General features: G+C 37.3%; 1 long non-coding RNA gene across 4 annotated transcripts in view; it reads right to left on the bottom strand.

The window, feature by feature from the left end:
- The window catches only part of LOC143660877 (uncharacterized), a 127,869-nt gene that overhangs the window by 57,652 nt on the left and 49,543 nt on the right, over window positions 1–20,674 (bottom strand). For all 4 annotated transcript variants that reach the window (XR_013164292.1, XR_013164293.1, XR_013164291.1 and 1 more), the window contains exons 2-3: window positions 18,573–18,742; window positions 18,267–18,436 (exon numbers count right to left, since the gene is read on the bottom strand). This is a non-coding gene — a long non-coding RNA (uncharacterized LOC143660877). The remainder of the gene's footprint in view (window positions 1–18,266; window positions 18,437–18,572; window positions 18,743–20,674) is intronic.

The raw sequence follows: 20,674 nt of genomic DNA on the forward strand, positions 1-20,674 counted from the left end.
CAGAAATAGACTGGCTTTTATAATGCGGATTTTTTAGTTCTAAATTTATAGTTCTAAGGCCAGGAAAATGTCCAAATTAAGGCATCAAGAGTAAGCCTCCTTCTTTGATGAAAGGCTATTGGCATCTGGGGTTTCTAGCACATGGCAATGTCTGCTGGTTCTTGTTCCAATGGCTGTCTTCAAAATGTCTCTGGGTATTTCTTTTTTTTTTTTAATTGAGAAATATCCACACATGTACAGTTCAACCATATTATACAATCAATGATTCACAGTATCATCACATATGTGTAATCTTCACCATGATCATTTTTAGAACATTTATATCACTGCAGAAAAAGAAAACAATTCATACATCCAATACTCCTTACCCCACCCTCTCACTGACCCAAAGCATTTCAATCTACCCAGTTTTTACCCTTTATCAACCCTTATTATTTATTTATTTTTTATCCTTATTTGCTATTTTTATTTATCTGTCCAAACCCTGGATAAAAGGAGCATCAGACACAAGGTTTCACAGTCACACAGTAACATTGTTATATAGACCTCTTCAAGAATCAAGGCAACTGGGGTGGGCCATGGCAGAGTTCTAGCCTAGCCTGCCATGTTGGAGACCCAGGTTGGATTCCCGGTAAATGCCCATGCAAAAACAACAACAACAACAAAAACAAAACAAAAAACTGCTACTGGAACACAGTTCAACAATTTCAGGTACTTCCTTCTAGCCACTCCAATACACGATCAACTAAAAAGGGATATCTATATAATGCATAATGATGCACCATTATCTTTGATCTTTCCATACCCCTCTTTGGGGTTTTCTTGGTTATGGCAATTCTAAATTTTTGCTATTGGAATGGTCTGTCACTAATATGGGGTAGGGAGATGGAACTATCTGATGTTCTGGAGAGGCTGGCTAGGTTTCAGGACTTATCTGGACCAGGGACCCATCTGGACCCATCTGGAGGTTGTAGTTTCTGGAATTGTTGATTCCACGGTGTCAGGTTTGGATTCATCCCTGGGAGTCATGTCCCATGTCGCCAGGGAGACTTTCACCCCTAATGTAGTGCCCCACATAGGGGGGGAATGCAATAATTTCACTTGCAGAGTTGGGCTTAGAGAGACTGAGGCCACATCTGAGCCACAACAGAGGTCCTCCAGAAGTAACTCTTAGTAACTCTTGCACTTATACCACCCTGTTCTAGTTTGCTAGCTGCTGGAATGAAATATTCCAGAAACAGAATGGCTTTTAAAAAGGGGAACTTAATAAGTTGATAGTCTACAGTTCTAAGGCTGAAGAAATGTCCCAATTAAAACAAGTCTATAGAAATGTCCAATCTAAGGCATCCAGGGAAAAATGCCTTGATATCTTAATCCTAATACCATTTTGTAAAGGCAGTCATTTCTTCTAATCCCTATTCAGCAAATTATGTTTGAAACTGTAATTAGATCATCTCCCTGGAGATGTGATTCAATCAAGAGCGGTTGTTAAACTGGATTAGGTGCAGATATGTCTCCACCTATTCGGGTGGTTCTTGATTAGTTTATTGGATTCCTATAAAAGAGGAAACATTTTGGAGAAAGAGAGATTCTGAGAGAGCAGAACAACATAGCCACGAGAAGCAGAGAGTCCACCAGCTAGCAACCTTGGTGATGAAGAAGGAAAATGGCTCCCGCGGAGCTTCATGAAGCAGGAAGCCAGGAAAGAAAGCTTGCAGATGCCGCCATGTTCACTACATGCCTTTCCAGATGAGGGAGTAACCCTGACCATGTTTGCCATGTACTTACTCACTTCAGAGAGAAACCCTGAGCTTCATTGGCCTTCTTGAACCAAGGTATCTTTCCCTGGATGCCTTAGATTGGATTTCTGTAGACTTGTTTTAATTGGGACATTTTCTCGGCCTTAGAACTGTAAACTAGCAACTTATTAAATTCCCTTTTTAAAAAGCCATTCCATTTCTGGTATAAAAAATTTAGTATTGCCATAACCCAAACAACCCCAAAGAAAGGTATGGAAAGATCAAGGGTGATGGTGGAATTATACATAGAAGATAGGACTTAACAAATGAAAATGAATGCTGAATCATTAAATTGATATCTCCTTTAGTCTCCAGTATTTTAAAGCAGCTAAAAGTAAAAACCTAAAATTGTGAAACTGTAACACAAGTCAAAGTCTGAAATATGTTCTACAACTAATTGTTGTGCTGTGCTTTGAAAATTATAGCTCTTTTGTATATATGTTATTTTCACAACAAAAGAAGGGGAAAAAGTTGTGATGATAAAATAATATTTAAGCCCTCTAGCTTGCTATATTTCGGAGCAGCTAGAAGGAAAAATCTGAGAGGATCATCTGGTAGCCCATGACAAACTCTTGGATCTGTCCTGTAACTACTTGTTAAAGAGTGCTCTGAAAACTATTGTGAGGGCATGGTTTATTGTTTGGGTATTCCTAAAGTTTGACACAGTATCAGGGGATTCTCTGATGGTAACGTTTAATAGTTCCATAGTCTTTCTCCCCTCCCTCATGGGACTTTGCCAATACTTTTGATTATCTGCTTAATATACTCTAGGATGTATCGAGGCATTACAATAATCTCTACAAGATTTAAGGACCTCTTTCTTATTCTGTGCTCCCTGAGTTTCAACTGTTCAAATGAGATGTACAGATAGGTTGAATTGGATTATGCACTACAGAAAATTTCAGGCCCAGACCAAATAAACCTTTCTTCCACTGGTCTCAAAGAGTATGTGTAGCTCTAAAATATAGATACTGTCATCCTTACCCCATGTTCTAAATTACTTTAATCCCAACCTGTTTGGCTTTGTTCTTTTCTCTAAATATTGGGTTATATATATATAAAACAGCCTCTCAAAATCCAGAAATAATAGTCACCACCCTGTACTTAATATGTCTGCTCTAAAAGTTTACAATCTAGGCCCCTGTTTTCTTATAAGCATTTTTTAAAGCTGACCATACCATGCTTGTTCTTTTGTTTCTGGCTTATTTTGTCTCACCAAATGTCCCACATGTTCTCACCAAATAGGAAATCTAAACCTCCTCTCAACTCTTGTCCCACTCCCTATTATTTACCTCTGCTGTTGTGGTGGTAATGCTGATGGTTTCCTTTTGAACACAGCTTGTAGCAGGCAATAGCAGTTTCCCCACTATAGCTTGGTTTAAACACTCTTTGTACAAGAAGCATATCTTTGAAGTAATTCTTAGGAGAAATAATTCATATTTCTATTGTTAATCATTGAGACAGGTAGGTCTATACAACCTTTTCAATCTTGTTCATCTTCAATAGGGTAATATTACTTATAGGCCCACTAGAGAACCACCTTCACTCCTATCTATTCCCTTACATTAGAGTTCAACCTCACTAGTGAATGGTTCACCCATCTCTAGCTTCTATGTATCTTTTGTATATTTTGCATTATAAGCTTCTGACTATACCTTTATGCTGGTCATAAAGGTGGAATCATGCAGTATCTATCCTTTTGTGTCTGGCTAATTTCACTCAGCATTATGTCCTCAAGGTTCATCTTGTCATGTGCTTCTGGACGTCATTTTGCCTTACTGCTGCATAATATTCCATTGTATGTGTATACCACATTTTGTTGATCCACTCGTCTGTTGATGGGCATTTGGTTTGTTTCCATCTTTTGGTGATTGTGAATAATGCTGCTATGAACATCAGTGTGCAAATGTCTGTTTATGTTGCTGCTTTCAGCTCTTCTGGGTATATACCAAGTAGAACTATTGCTGGGTCATACGGCAACTCGATATTTAGTTTCTTAAGGAACCACCAAACAGTCTTCAATAGTGGCTGCACCATTATACATTCCCACCAGCAGTGCATAAGTGTCCCAGTTTCTCCACATCCTCTCCAACATTTATAGTTTTCTGTTAGTTTAACAGCAGCTATTCTTATAGGTGTGAGGTAGTATCACATTGTAGTCTTGATCTGCATTTCCCTTATAGCCAATGAAAATGAGCATCTCTTCATGTGCTTTTGAGCCATCTGTATTTGCTCTTCAGAAAAATGCCTATTCATATCTGTTCTAGTCTGCTAGCTGCTGGAATGCAACACACCAGAGATGGATTGGCCTTTTTTCCCCCTTAAAACAAGCTGCTTTATTGAACTTCAGTGGCAAATACATAAAAAAAAAGTCTTGATCTATTCAGACTTACGGTTTACATTATTAACATGACAATTGTGTGTGAACACTTTATATTATACCCATACTACACACGAATAAAAGAAAATATCCAAGGGGCTCCTTAAATTTCAGGATTAAAAAACCATAATGCCTTGACTGAACACTATGATTAGACAGGTATTATTTTAAAAACAGGAAATTGCTTTATAATATCCCCTCTCCCTTCCATTCTCACTTTATTCCAAAATCTCATTTACTTCATTAAACAATTTGTTTAACACTCATAATTTTTACAGATAGCTGACTTAAAAGACCATGTCTTTTTTTTTCTTTTAACAGTGGATTAAAAAGTAATACAAGTGTATTTAATGATCAATGTTTGGGTTACCAAAAAACAAAACAATAGGGAGCGTAAATGTGAGTTCTTTTTACTTAGCCTCTGAGAAGATACCAATGGAAGAATTGAAAGGAATCATCTTAAGAGATGGATTGGCTTTTAATAAAAGGGGATTTATTTCATTAGTTCTTCAGAGGAAAGGCAGCTAACTTTCAACTGAGGTTCTTTCTTATGCAGGAAGGCACAGGGTGATCTCTACTGGCCTTCTCTCTAGGCCTCTGGGTTCCAACAACTTTTCCCAGGGAAATTCCTTTCTGCATCTCTAAAGGCCTGGGATGAGCTGCAAGTGCTGGTATGAGGTATGCTGAGCTTCTTGGGCTGTGCTACATTGAGTTCTCTCATTTAAGTGCCAGTCAATTAAATTAAACATAATTCATTGCAGCAGGCACACCTCCTAGCCAACTGCAGATGTAATCAGCAACAGATGAGGTTCACATGTGATTGGCTCATGTCCACAGCAATAGAACTAGGCCCCTTCACCTGGCCAAGTTGACAACTGAATCTAACTACTACAATATCTTTAGCCCATTTTATAATTGGATTGTTTGTTCTTCTGTTACTGAGTTGTATGATTTCTTTGTATATACAGGAAATCAAACCTTTGTCTGATATGTGATTTCCAAATATTTTCTCCCATTGAGTTGCCTGCCTCTTCACCTTTTTGACAAAGTCTTCTGAAGTGCAGAAGCATTTGCTTTTGAGGAGTTCCCATTTATCTATTTTTTCTTTTGTTGCTTGTACTTTGGGTGTAATGTTTAGGAAGCTACCTCCTATTAGTAGGTCTTGAAGATGTTTCCCTACATTTTCTTCTAAAAGCTTCATGGTGCTAGTTCTAATATTCAGATGTTTGATCCACTTTGAGTTAATTTTTGCGTAGGATGTAAGACAGGGGTCCTCTTTTATTCTCTTGGCTATTGATATCCAGTTCTTCCATGCCCAATCATTGAAAAGGCTATTTTGTCCCAGTTCAGAGGATTTGGGGGCCTTGTCAAAAATCAGCTGACCATAGATTTGGTGGTCTATTTCTGCACTCTTGATTCGATTCCATTGGTCAATGCTTCTTCTATCTTTGTGCCAGTACCATGATGTTTTGACCACTGTGGCTTTATAATACGTATTAAAGTCAGGGAGTGTTAATCCTCCCACTTCATTCTTCTTTTTAAGGATGCTTTTAGCTATTCGAGATCTCTTTCCCTTCCAGATGAATTTGGTAGAAAGCTTTTCCAAATCTTCAAAGTAGGTTGTTGCAATTTTTATTGGTACTGTGTTGAATCTGTAGATCAATTTAGGGAGAACTGACCTCTTACCTATACTTAGCATTCCTCTCCCTGAGCAGGGAATGTCTTTCTACCTATTTAGATTTCTTTTGATTTCTTTTAGCAATATTATGCAGTTTTTCTGTGAACAAGTCCATTACGGCCCTAGTTAAGTTCATTCTCAGTATTTGATTCTTTTAGTTACTATTTTGAATGGAATTTTTTTCTTAACTGACTCCTCAGCTAGGTCATTGCTTGTGTATAGAAATGTTATCGGTTTTTGCACATTAATTTTATATCCCGCCACTTTGCTGAATTTATTAGCTCAAGTAACTTTGCTAGATTTCTCAGGCTCTTCCAAGTATAGTATCATATCATCTGCAAATAATGAGATCCAATTTGGATGCCTTTTGTGCTGGTTTGGAAGGAAGTATGCCCCCTAAGAAAAGCCATGTTTTAATATAAATCCCATTTCATAAAGGTAGAATAATCTCTATTCAATACTGTATATTTGAAACTGTAATGAAATCATCTCCCTGGTTGATGTGATTTAGTCAAGAATGGTTGTTAAACTGGATTAAGGGATGACATGTCTCCACCCATTTGAGTGGGTCTTGATTAGTTTCTGAAGTCCTATAAAAGAGGAAACATTTTGGAGAATGAGAGATTCAGAGAGATTCAGAGAGAGCAACACTACAAAGCAGAGTCCACCAGCCAGCGACCTTTGGAGATGAAGAAGGAAGACACCTCCTGGGGAGCTTCATGAAATAGGAAGCCAGGAGAGAAAGCTAGCAGATGATGCCGTGTTTGCTACGTGCCCTTCCAGCTGAGAGAGAAGCCTTGACCATGTTCACCATGTGCCCTTCCACTTGAGAGAGAAACCCTGAACTTCACTGGCTTTCTTGAACCAAGGTATCTTTCCCTGGATGCCTTTGATTGGACATTTCTATAGACTTGTTTTAATTGGACATTTTCTCGGCCTTAGAACTGTAAACTGGCAACTCATTAAATTCCCCTTTTTAAAAGCCATTCGTTTCTGGTATATTGCATTCCAGCAGCTAGCAAACTAGAACACCTTTTATTTCTTTGTCCTGCCTGATTGCTCTAGCTGGAACTTCTAGCACAATGTTGAATAATAGTGGTGACAGTGGGCATCCTTGTCTTGTACTTGATCTTAGGGGGAAGGCTTTCAGTCTCTCTCCATTGAGCATGATGCTGGCTATCATTTTTTCATATATTCCCTTTATTATATTGAGGTAGTTACCTTTGATCCCTATCTTTTGGAGTGTTTTTATCAGAAAAGGATGCTGGGTTTTGTCAAATGCTTTTTCAGCATCAATCGAGATGATCAGGTGATCTTTCCCTTTTGATTTGTTAATGTGCTGTATTACATTAATTGATTTTCTTGTGTTGAACCATTTTTTTTTTTTTTTGGCATTCCTGGTATAAACCCCATTTGGTCATGGTGTATAATTCTTTAAATGTGCTGTTGGATTCAATTTGCTAATATTTTATTGAGAATTTTTACATCTGTTTTCATTAGGGAGATTGGCCTGTAGTTTTCCTGTCTTATAGCATCTTTACCTGATTTTGCTATTATAATGATATTAGCTTCATAAAATGAATTAGGTAGAGTTCCTTTTTTCCTCAGTTTTTAAAAAAAAGTTTGAGCAGGATAGGTGTTAGTTCTTTCTGGAATATTTGATAAAATTGCCCTGTGAAGCCAGCTGGCCCTGAGCTTTTCTTTGTAGGAAGATTTTTGATGGAGGATTGAATCTCTTTACTTGTGATTGGTTTGTTGAGATATTCTGTTTCTTCCTGAGTCAGTGTAGTTTGTTTGTGTGTCACCAGAAATTTGTCCATTTCATCTAAGTTGTGTAGTTGTTGGTGTATAGTTGTTTATAGTATCCTCTAATTTTTCTTTTATTTCTTCAGGGTCTGTGAAGAAGAAATGAGACCCTTCTCATTTCTGATTTTGTTTATTTGTATCCTCTCTCTTTTTTCTCTTTGTCAGTCTTGCTAGTGGCCCATCAATTTTATTGATTTTCTCAAAGAACCAGCTTTTGGCTTTATTGATTCTTTCTGTTGTTCTCCCATTCATTTATCTCTGTTTTATCTTTGTTATTTCTCTTCTATTTGCTTTGGAGTTAGTTTGCTGTTTATTCTCAAGTTCCTCCAGGTGAGCTGTTAAGTCCTTGATATTTGCTCTTTCTTGTTTTTTAATAAAGACTTGAAGGGCAATAAATTTCCCTCTCAGCACAGCACTTGCTGCATTCTACAAGTTCTCATAAGTTGTATTCTCGTTTTGATTCATCTCCAGATAGCTACTAATTTTCTAGCAATTTCTTCTTTGACCCACTTGTTTTTTAAGAGTGTGTTATTTAATCTCCATATATTTGTGAATGTTCCCGTTCTTTGGTAGTTATTTAGATTCAGCTTCATCCCATGTGATCAGAGAAAGTGCTTTGAATAATTTCAGTGTTTTAAATTAATAAAGACCTGTTTTGTGCCGCAGCATAGGATCTATCCTGGAGAATGTTCCATGAGCACTAGAGATGAATGTATATCCTTGTGCTTTGGGGTGCAATGACCTATATATGTCTGTTAGGTCTAATTCATTTATCAAGTTATTTAACTTCTCTATTTCCTCTATTTCCAGATCTTCTGTCTGGTTGTTCTATCTACAGAGGAGAGTGGTGTATTAAAGTCTCCTATTATTATTGTTGAAATATCTATTGCTCCCTTCAGTTTTGTCAATGTCCATCTCATTGATTGGGAGCATAAACATTTAAGATTGTTATATCTTCTTGGTGAATTGACCCTTTAGTTAGTATATAGTGTCCTTCTTTGTCTCTTATGATGTCTTTACATTTAAAATCTATTTTGTCCAATATTGGTATAGCTTCTGGTTACAACTTGTATAGAAAATCTTTTCCCATCCTTTCACTTTCAATCTATTTGTATCCTTGTGTCTAAGATGAGTCTCTTGTAAACAGCATATAGCTGGATTATGTTTCTTAATCAATTCTGCCAATCTGTATCTTTTAATTAGTAACTTTAGTTGTTAAAGTTCAAAGTTATTACTGAAAATGCATTTCTTGATTCCACCATCTTATCTTTTTAATTTTATTTGTCAGATCTATATATTCTTTTCCCTCTTTCTCTTTGTATTATTTAAATTACCCTTAGTGGTACTCTTCAATTCTGTGCCCTCCTCCAGACCTCCCCCTCCTATCTTTTTTTTCAGCTGGCAGAACTCCTTTTAGTATTTCTTGTAGGGTTGGTCTCTGGTTGACAAACTCTTTCAGGACTACTTTGTCTGTGAAAACTTTAATCTCTCCCTCAATTATGAGGGACAGTTTGGCTGGGTACAGAATTCTTGGCTGGAAGACTTTTTCTTTCAGGATTTGAATATATCATACCACTGCCTTCTTACCTCCACAGTGCTAGTTGAGTAGTCTGAACTCAGTCTTATTTGGTTTCCCTTGTATGTAGTACATTGTTTTACTCTTGCCACTTTCAGAATTTTCTGCTTCTCTTCAACATTTGACAGACTGATTAGTATGTGCCTTGGGGAAGGCCTATTTGGATTTATTCTGTTTGAAACTCATTGGACTTCTTTGACTTGCATATTTGTGTCCTTTATGAGGATTGGGAAATTTCTCCATTGTATCCTCAAGTACTTTTCCTAGCCCTTTACTCATCTCTTCTCCTTCTGGGACACCAATGATTCTTATATTTGTGTGCTTTGTTTTGCCTATCATTTCCCTGAGATCCAATTCAATTTTTTTCCATCTTTTTTACCACTTGCTGGTTTAGTCTTTGAAGTCAGTTATCCTGTCCTGTATATCACTAATTCTTTCTTCTGTCTCTTCAAATCTGGTGTTGTGTGCCTCTAGTATGTTTTTTATTTGATAAACAGAATCTTTAATCTCTGTGATTTCCTCTGTTTTTCTATTTATTCGTTCACATTCCTCTTTATGCTCTCCTACTGTCTTCTTGATCTTTTTTATGTCGTTTGCTGTTCCACATATTTTATTAAGTAGAGTTGTATGAACATTTTTGATTAGTTGTTCCAATGTCTGTGTCTCCTCTGGTGCTTTAATTCGGTCGTTAGGCAGGGCTATATCTGTCTGCATTGTGATATGCTTAGTGATCTTCTGTCTTTGTGGTATATAAATATCTTGATTGATTTACTTTGGGAGTTGATTTCTTTCAGTATTCTCAGGCCTTGTGTTTGCAGGATGGATGTACAGCAGGGAGCAGGGTACAGGGTGGGGCACTCAGTGTAGTGATTCGTTTCAGGTCAGGTATAGGTGCAGGTTGGGAATGTTATGCTGATGCTTGTGAATGTGGGCGCCCAGTGGCCAGGGAGGATGTAGCTGTGGAGGTGCACCAGTCTGGGGGGTGTAACCCTGGTGTGCACTGATCTAAGGCAAGGGGCCCTTTGTGTGCACACATAGAGCTGTGGCAGCAGGTCAGCTTTATGCCTTCATGGATGTGGGCAGATGCAACCTGGTTGTGCAGGTCAGCACTTTCTCAGTGCTGGGAAGTGTGGCTGAGGGCCATGCGCATGTGCTGTTCTAAGACTGCTGTAAAGTGCAGTTCTAAGAACTGAATGACGTGATTGGGGGCCCAAGCATATGTATGGGCATAAGAGTGCCACAAACTGATGCGTAGTGCTCAGGGGTGGAGGTGAGGGGTGGAGATGGGGGATGCGGGGTGAGGATGTGTGACACTATGGGCAGCGGGGCATGGATAGAGGTTGGTTGTTCTGCACGTGGGGAGGGTGTGGGGCAGGAACATGCACTGGGGGCCTGTGGGGTTGGGGGTGCCTGGAGTGTGGGGAATGGAAGTGTGTGACGGGATTTGGGTGTGTGGGTTGTGGGGTGAGTCGCTAGTCACGGTGCTGTGCTGGTGAGGGTAGCGTGCCCAAGGAATGTGGCCTGGCTTACATCCTAGTCCCTGGCTCATGTCTGTGCAGTCCCATGGGCCCTCCATGCCAGGCTCCAGCTTTTTGCCTCTCAGTTCCTCAGCCTCTGTGACCGGGGCTGCCGCATGTGGTGCAGAAGGCTCTCCCAGGTCAGCTGCACTATCAAATTGCTGCCTCAGTTGCCCTCCTGTCCCTTCTCTAACTTTTCTATACAGCAAGGTAATCTCAAACTACTCTATTCAGCCAAATTCCCAGAAGTCTCAACACTAGACTTTAAAAACTGAATTATATTGTCTTCTGCCATCCAAATGCTTCATTCATAAACATTCTACCCCTCCCTTTTAGTAGAGGAATTGCTACTTCATTTCTACCATCTAAAATATTGGTTTCTATTAGGGACACAATCTACAAAACTTGACTTTTGAAGCTTCTGACTCGATATGGGTAGTTCCCCTTCAAATTTATTTGTTGTGTTTGATTGACACCTGATCTTCTGCTGCTAGAAAAGGAATTTTATCTAGATTTAATTTGTAATTCTAACCAAGTCTAGCTTTAGGGGGTTCTATTTTTAGCATTAAAGGAAAATCCTTTTTCTGATTATATTTCAATTAAATTGAATTTAAAATGAATTAAAAAGGTTACAGTCTTCTCTTGGTATGTTTTTTATTCATTATTTTTTATTGTGAAAAATAACTTATGTCCAAAAAAGTTATAAATTTCAAAGCACACTACAACAGTTAGTTATAGAACAGATTTCAGAGTTTGAAATGGGTTACAGTTTCACAATTTTAGATTTTCCCTTCTGGCTGCTCCAAGACACTGGAAACTAAAAGAAATATCAATATAATGATCAGGAGTCATACTCATTTGTTAAATCCTATCTTCTCTTTTATAACTCCACCTTCTCCTTCATCTTTTTTAATTATTTATTTTTATTAATACATATTATATATTTACATTCCATGTAATCATCCAAAGCGTATAATTAATGGTTCACGAAATCATCACATAGCTGTGCATTTATTATCACAATTGGCTTATTTTTTCTTTTTTGTGAAAAATAACATACATACAAAAAAGCAATAAATTTCAAAGCACATTGCAACAATTAGTTGTAGAATAGCTTTCAGAGTTTGGTATGGGTTACAATTTTCACAATTTTATGTTTTTACTTCTAGCTGCCCTAAGATACTGGAGACTAAAAGAAATATCAATATAATTCAGCAATCATACCCATTTGTCAAAACTTACCTTCTCTGTATATCTTCTTTGGAGAAAAATTTGTTTAGATCCCTAGTGCATTGTTAAATCGGGTTGTCTTTTCTTTGCAATATTTTTCTTTATTAGAGAAATTGTGGGTTTAGTGAACAATCATGCATGAAATAGAGGATTCCCATATACTACGCTATTTATTAAAATCTTGTATTGTATCAATTGTTAAAATTGATAGCCTATTTTTATAATTGTACTAATAACTATAGCTCAGAGTTTAACTTCGGATTCGCTGTTTGTGTAGTGTAGTTCCATGTATGTTTTTTTTAATGCTGTGTGGTAGGGTCACATTTCATTATCTTTCCATGTGAGTATCCTGTTATTGCAGCACCATTTGTTGAATGTTTGCTTGTTTTTTGGGAAGTGCATGGACCGGGAATTGAACCTGGGTCTCCCACATGGCAGGCGAGAATTCTACCACTGAACTACACTTGCATCTCCTCCATGTATTTTTTTTAATAACATATATATATAACATTTCCCCCTTTAATCACATTCAAATACATATTTCCATGCTGTTAATTATGTTCACAATGTTGCACTGCCATTGTGAACATAGTTAACATCATTACCATCAATTAAAAAGAAACATCTCCATCATTCCAAATAGGAACCCTGTATGTTTTAAGCCTTAACTTCCTATTCTCTATCACCACCCTGTCCCCTGGTAACCTATAATCTAGATTCTGACTCTATGAGTTTGCTTATTCTAATTATTTCAAATCAGTGAGGTAATACAATATTTGTTCTTTTGTATCTGGCTTACTTCACTCAATGTAATGTCTTCAAGGTTCATCCATGATGTTGCATTTATCAGAACTTCATTGTTTTTGTGGCTGTGTAATATCCCATTGTATGTATATACTACATTTTATTTATCCATTCTTTGGTTGATGGACACTTTTGTTGCTTCCATCTTTTGGCAATTGTGAATAATACCTCTATGAATGTTGGTGTGCAAATATCTGTTCAAGTCCCTGCTTTCAATTCCTTTGGGTATACCTAGTAGAGGGATTGCTGGGTCATATGGTGGTTCTATCCTTAGCTTTCTGAGGAACACCAAACTGTCTTCCATCATGGCTTCACCATTTTACAATCCCAACAGCAATGATGACTGTTCCTACTTCTCTGCATCCTCTCCAACACTTGCTATTTTTTGTTTTTTGTTTGTTTTGAATAGCAGCCATTCTGATGGGTATGAAATGGTATCTCATTGTGGGTTTTATTTGCATTTCCCTGATGGTTAATGATGCTGAGCATCTTTTCATGTGTATTTTGGCTGTTTATAAATCTCCTTGGAGAGACATATAATCAAGTCTTTGCTCAGTTTTTAAAAATAATTTTATTCACACACCATACAATCCATCCAAAGCTTATAATCAATGGCTATTGGTTTAATCACATAGTTATACCTCATCTCCACAATCAATTTAAGAACATTCTCATTGCTTCAAAAAGAAAAACAAATCCATTTACCCCTTTTACTCCCTATTATTGATGTTTAGCTTTGGTACAGTACCTTTGTTGTAATTGATGAAAGACTATTACAATGTTACTGTTAACTATATTCCTTAGTTTGCATTAATTGTATTTTTCCCATATATCACCCTATTGTTAATATATGTAATACTGATGTACATTTGTTGTAGTTTATGTAGGAACTTATATCTGTAACAATTAACCACAGCCATCATCCAAGACAGGTTTCACTATGTTATACTAGTCCCATAGTTTATCTTCTAGCTTTTCTTCTAGCAATATACATAACCTTAGACTTCACCTTTTAACCATACTCACAATCAGCATTGTTAATTACACTTACAGTATTGTGCTACCATCACCTCTATTCATTTCTGAACCTTGACAATCAATCTTATCCAACATTCTGTACATTTTAAATATCATCTGCCCATTCTCTACCCTCTTTCTATTTCCTGGTAACCTATGCTCTAGATTTTAATTCCCTGAGATTGCTCATTATAATTAGTTCATATTAGTGATCCTTTTGTCTTTTTGTTATTAATTTGAAGCATTTCTTTATAAATTCTGGATATTAAAATCTTACCAGATATGGGGTTTCCAAATATTTTCTCTTATTGGGTAGGTGGCCATGCACTTTCATGATAAAGTCCTTTCAGGCACAAAAGTTTTTGATTTTGATAAGGTTCACTTTATTTTGTTTGTTGCTTGCATTTGGGTGCAAAGTCCATCACCTAACTCAAGGTTCTGAAGATGCTTCTTTATGTTTTCTTCTAGGAGTTTAATAATTCTGGCTCTTATATTTAGGTCTTTGATCCATTTTGAGTTGATTTTTTTGTATAAGGTATGAGGTAGGGATCTTCCTTCTTTCTTTGCAAACAGAGATCCAGTTGTCCCAGCAGCATTTGTTGAAGAGACTATTCTTTCCCAATTCAATGGTCTTTGCCCTTGGTCAAAAATCAGTTGGCCATAAATGCAAGGGTTGATTTCTGAGCTCTCAATACTATTCCATTTGGTCTATATGTCTGTATTTGTACCAATACCATGCTGTTTTGATTACTGTGACTTTGTAATAAATTTTAAGATTGGAAAGTGTGAGTCATCTAACTTTATTCTTCTTTATGAAGACGGCTTTAGCTATTTGGGGTCCCTTATCATTCCATATAAATTTTTGAACCCAGCCACAGGTGAAGGGCAGCATGTTAAGGTAAAGGGGGATGCATATTTGAGGTTTGAGGCAGGTAAACCTAAGCTGGGATAGGATTACAGCCAGGTGAATGACTCCAAATTGAGTTGGGATGTAGCGGCTCCAAGCTGATTTGGGATGGAGGGTTCTAAGCCAAGCTAGGAATAATGGTCTAAGCCAGGATGGCATGGACAGTTTTAAGTTGACTGAGATGGGCAGCTCCAAGCCTAGCAGGGATGAATGGGTCTAAAGTAAAGTCCTCATTATAAGCCACATATGATGGTTCATTGCATCATTCATTAAACAAGTGTCTTGAGCACTTGCTATGACAGTGGTGAGGAGTAGCTAAGGGCATGACTCTGCCATCAGACAGACCTGAATTCAAATCCACTCTGTCGTATTTTCACTGTATGACCTTGTACAAGTCATTTAATCTCTCTGAACCTTATTTTTTTTCTTTTCAAAATGATACTTACATCATAGGGAGGCTATGAAGATTAAAATAAGTAATGCAGGTATAAGAGAGTCTGGTACATCAAAAGATGTCCTTATTGCCTGTATCATTCATTATTAATGAAGTCTTCTTTTTTAATGGAAGAATTGAGATGTATAAATTTCCCTCCAGCACTGCCTTCACTGCATCCAATTAGTTTGGTATGTGGTATTTTCATTTCATTGACCTCAGAATGTCTCCCAATTTGACTTGTGAGCTCCTCTTTAACCCACTGATTGTTTAACAGTATGTTTAATTTCTACATATTTATGAATTTTCCATTTCTCCCTCTGTTATTGATTTCTAGCTTCATTCCACTGTGTTCAGAGACTATACATTATTTTATTTCAATTTTTAAAAAATTTATTGAGACTTGTTTTGTAGTTTAACATATGGTCTATCCTGGAGGAAGATCAATGCACACTCAAGAAGATTGTGTATTCTGTTGTTGTGTGAAGTCTTTTATATATGTCTGTTAAGTCTGGTTGATTTAGAATATCATTCAAGTCTTATATTTCCTTATTGATCTTCTGACTATATATTCTATTCATTTTTGAGAGTGTTTTAAAGTTTCCTACTATTAATGTAGAAACATCAATTTCTCCCTTCAAATTTGTTAGAACTGCTTCATATATTTGGGGGCTCTGCTCTTCTGTGCAGATATATTTATAATTGTTATATCTTCTTGTTGAAATATCCCTGTTATCAGTATATGATGACTGTCTTTGTACCTTGTAACTGTTTTTGTCCTAAAGTCTATTTTATCTGATATTAGTATAGCTACCCCAGGTCCCTTTTGGTTACTACTTCCATGGTATAAATATGTATATTTCCATCCTTTCATTTTCAACCTACTTGTACCTTTGACTTTAAGATGAGTATCTTGCAGACAGCATATACTTGGGTCTCTGAGCTTTTTGGTTGTACATAGTTGTGTCTTTTGCTAAGTTTAGGAAGTTCTCTACCATTATTTCTTTGACTGTCCCTTCTGCCCCCTACTCTCTTTGTTCTCTTTCTGGGATTCTTATATTGAGTATATTGGTATGCTTGATGCTGTTCCAGAGGTATCTTAGGCTATTTTTGCTTTTTATAATTCTTTTTTCTTTTTGCTCCTCTGCCTCATTCATTTCAAATGTCTTTGTCTTTAAGTTCACTGATTCTTCTGCCACATCCAATCTGCTCTTAAAACCTGCCTGGGAATTTTTCATTTCAGTTATTGTATTCTTCAACTCCAGTAGTTCTGTTTGCTTCCTTTTTAAAATTTCTGTCTCTACTAGGATTCTCATATTGCTCAATCATTATTTTTCTGATATCATTTAGTTCCACCTCTATATTTTCCTTCATCTCTTTGAACATTTTTAAGATCACTTTTTAAAGGCTTTTTTTTGGGGGGGGGGTGTCCACATTGTGGTCTTTTGTTAGGGTTTTTTTGGATTTTTTATCTTTATTCTTTAGATTGGTCATTGTTTACTATTTCTTTGTCTTGTATTCTTTTGTTGCACACTATACATTTAAAATATTAAAATATTATAATTAAAATACTAATATTAAAATTAATTCTGGGATTTACTCCTCAGGATATGTATTTCTTGATTTTATATCTGCTGGGGAGAAGATAGAGATTTTCTTGAGCTTTAGGCCTTCTCTCAGGAAGGTCTGCCCAAGGCAAATGCAGTATGCATGGTTTTTCCTGTCTTTCTGAGCCTGTGTCTTGTCTGGGCTTTTGATTGTTAGTTGTTTTGTAGTTCTCCTATTTGTAAGCGTTTGGCTGTCCTCTCTGTTTCCCAGGAGACAGACTTCCCTTTCTTCCATGTTTAAAGCCTGCAAGCCTTTGCTCCACACTGTTGCCTCTATAGTTTCTTACACTCCTTTAGTTACCTCAAGGTGTTTTGTCTGGAGGGAAAATTCTGGGAGAGGGGTATTCCGGAGAGGATTTTCCCAAGTCAGTCTTTCCCAGCCATAACAGGGTCAGGAAACCAATGAAGGTACACAGAACAGCTCTAAAATATCCATGAAGGGCTCCAAGAACTTCTTTCATGGCTTCCTAAAGCTGAGCTTTCTTTACCTGCCCAGCGAATGCAGCCCTTCAACTAACTGTTCTCTGTAGACCTGCTTAAGCATAGTCTCCTCCCTCATGACCTTTGTCTTCCATGGGTTGATACAACTGCCACCACTGCCTCTGTCTGGGGGGGGGGGGGGTTAAACAATGGCCACCCTTTGAGCTAGGACCCCAGTACTCTGAAGTTGCTAATCAAAAGCTATGATCAGCGATTGGTCATGCCTACCCCTAGTCTTGGGGAAGAGAATTTTTATGTCCCTTTCTGTCACCAGTAAGCCAGTAAGGGGCTGGATCCCATGAGACCTGTGGCAAGAGTCGGGGATATGTGCAAGTATTCACCACAGGGAGAGAGAAATTTACTGTTCTTTACCAGAATGTATTAGCGTCTTCCTGCCTCTTTTCCATGAATGCTGTATAGTGTTCTTCTGGCTTTCAGAGTTTCAAAATAGTTGTTTCAAACAATTCTTGCTTGTTTAATAGCTGTTCTGGTGGAAGCACTGCTTCCTGGAGCTTGCTACACCCCCATCTTCCCACAGTCCATTGAGTTATTTGTGTTTTCATTATTTAGTTGTAAGAGTTCTTTATATACTCTAGATACAAGTTTCTTATCAGATACATGATTTGCAAAAATTTTTCTACCATTCTTGTGACTTGTATTGCCCCTTATTTTTTAAAATATATTTTTTATTCTGAAAGTAATACATGTACATGACAAAACATTCAAACAGTATAGAGGTTTACCAATTTTAATGGAAAATTTTAAACCAACACAAAAGTAGAGAGACTAGAATAAGGAATCTCCAGGTATCATCCAGCTTTAACAATGATCATTTTTCCATTAAGTTTGAAATAATTTCTGATAGCATTGTATCTTAAATTCTTTCTGATTTAATTACTATTTCATTCAAATAATACCATGGTCTTTCAACATCATTGATATAATTAATATTTTTAATTCATCAGGGCTGAGGGGACCACTAAGTATTGTTGAAGTTAGTCCACTACAGCCCATGAAGTGTTTCTGTCTTACCTGGGAATATGGTTGTACCTGGGAATATGACCATTGTGGTAATGTTTGGTATTTGTTGGTCCCATTGGGTTGATCCATGTTTACCATACTGGCCATTTATTTTCCCTCCTCTCTTCTTCCTCCTCCTTCTCCTCCTTCTTCTTTTTGACAACTCAATCTTAATTCTCTTTCTATTAACACAGAAACAAAGAAGAAATGTATCCTCTGCAAAGATAATCCAAACAGAAAACTTAGTTGCTTAAATAATGAAAATGTACATTACAGTGTATTTCAGAGTATTCATAGGGGGTCCATTTAAAGGGTTACCTGATGCTCATGATCTCATAGGTTTGATGCCACTGTGGCCCAGATGACTTTCCTGGTTCTGTGACCACATGCTATACTTCTGATCCCCAGCCAGCCTTCTCTAAGATATGACAAAGTGGACCAGGCAGAGAGCATAGACATCTTGATCAAAAGTCTATCCTGCTACATGACTAAAAGAGTAAAAACAATAACAACAGAAACATATTCACATCCATTGTCAAGAGTAGAGCCATTTAAGTGTATTTTTTAAATTTTTTTATTTATTTAAAAAAAATTACAGAAAGAAACACAAACATTCCCAAAATGTGATCATTCCATTCTACATATATAATCAGTAATTCACAATATCATCACATAGCTGCAGATTCATCACCTGATCATTTCTTAGAACATTTGCATCAATTCAGAAAAAGAAACAAAAGGACAACAGAAAAATAAAACAAAAACAGAAAAAAAACCATACAACCATACCCCTTACACCTCCCTTTCATTGATCACTAGCATTTCAAACTAAATTTATTTTAACATTTGTTCCCCCTATTATTTATTTTTATTCCGTATGTTCTACTCATCTGTTGACAAGGTAGATAAAAGGAGCATAAGACACAAGGTTTTCACAGTCACACAGTCACACTGTGAAAGCTACACTATTATACAATCATCATAAAGAAACATGGCTACTGGAACACACCTCTACATTTTCAGACAGTTCCCTCCAGCCTCTCCATTACATCTTGGTTAACATGGTGATATCTACTTAATGCGTAAGAATAGCCTCCAGGATAACCTCTCGACTCTGTTTGAAATCTCTGTCATTGACACTTTGTCTCATTTCACTCTTCCCCCTTTTGGTCGAGAGGATTTTCTCAATCCCTTGATGCTGGGTCCCAGCTCATTCTAGGGTTTTTCTCAATCCCTTGATGCTGGGTCTCAGCTCATTCTAGGATTTCTGTCCCATGTTGCCAGGAAGGTCCACACCCCTGGGAGTCATGCCCCATGTAGACAGGGGGAGGGTGGTGAGTTTGCTTGTTGTGTTGGCTGGAGAGAGGGGCCACATCTGAGCAACAAAAGAGGTTCCTTTGGGGGTGACTCTTAGGCCTAATTTTAAGTAGGCTTGACCTATCCTTTGTGGGGTTAAGTTTCATATGAACAGACACCAAGAGCGGGGGCTCAGCCTATAGCTTTGGTTGTCCATACTGCTTGTGAGAATATCAAGAATTCAACTTGGGGAGGTTAAATTTTCCCCCATTCTCACCATTCCCCAAAGGGGACTTTGCAAATACTTTTCCACTCACTGATCAAATCACTCTGGGATTCAGTGGGGCATCACTCTGGACAAACCAACAAAATCTCACGTCTTACCCAAGGTTCCATGTACTTATGTTGTTCAACCCAGCTATCTACATATTTATATTAGGAAATGAACTAATATAACTTAATTATATTTTATAACTTAAAATATAAATTTTATAACAAATAAACATTTTTTGCTTTAGTCTCACACAGAAGGTGAGATTTTAAAATATTAATTACCATCTATTTTCAGCACCCTGCAGTAATGACATTCTTTTGTTCTTCCTCATGCAAAAGCATTTTTAAAATTTGTACATTTAGCCACTGTCATTATACACTCTAGGCAATCCTAGATTATACATCTCAATCTTTGTTGTCTATCTTTCTTTCTGATTTCATTTGTGCCCCGAGCCCTCCTCCCTCTATCATTCTCACATTCAGCTTCATTCAGTGTTTTTTTTTTTTTTTTTTTTTTTTTTTTTTAAAGGAAAGACAGAGAGAAGGAAGGAAGGATAGAAGGAAGGAAGGAAGGAAGAAAGGGAAACATTTCCAAACATTTTCTTGCTTTATTGTATTTTGTTTTTCCGTTTTTGTTACATGGGCTGGGGCCGGGAATCGAACCGAGGTCCTCCGGCATAGCAGGCAAGCACTTTGCCCGCTGAGCCACCGCGGCCCACCCTCATTCAGTGTTTTAACATAATTGTATTACAGTTAGGTAGCATTGTGCTGTCCATTTCTGAGTTTTTACATTCAGTGTTGTTGCACAATCTGTATCCCTTCAGCTCCAATTACCCAATATCTTACCCTAT

This window comes from Tamandua tetradactyla, chromosome 17 (genome assembly GCF_023851605.1).
Source record: "Tamandua tetradactyla isolate mTamTet1 chromosome 17, mTamTet1.pri, whole genome shotgun sequence".
NCBI classification, from domain to species: Eukaryota; Metazoa; Chordata; class Mammalia; order Pilosa; family Myrmecophagidae; genus Tamandua; species Tamandua tetradactyla.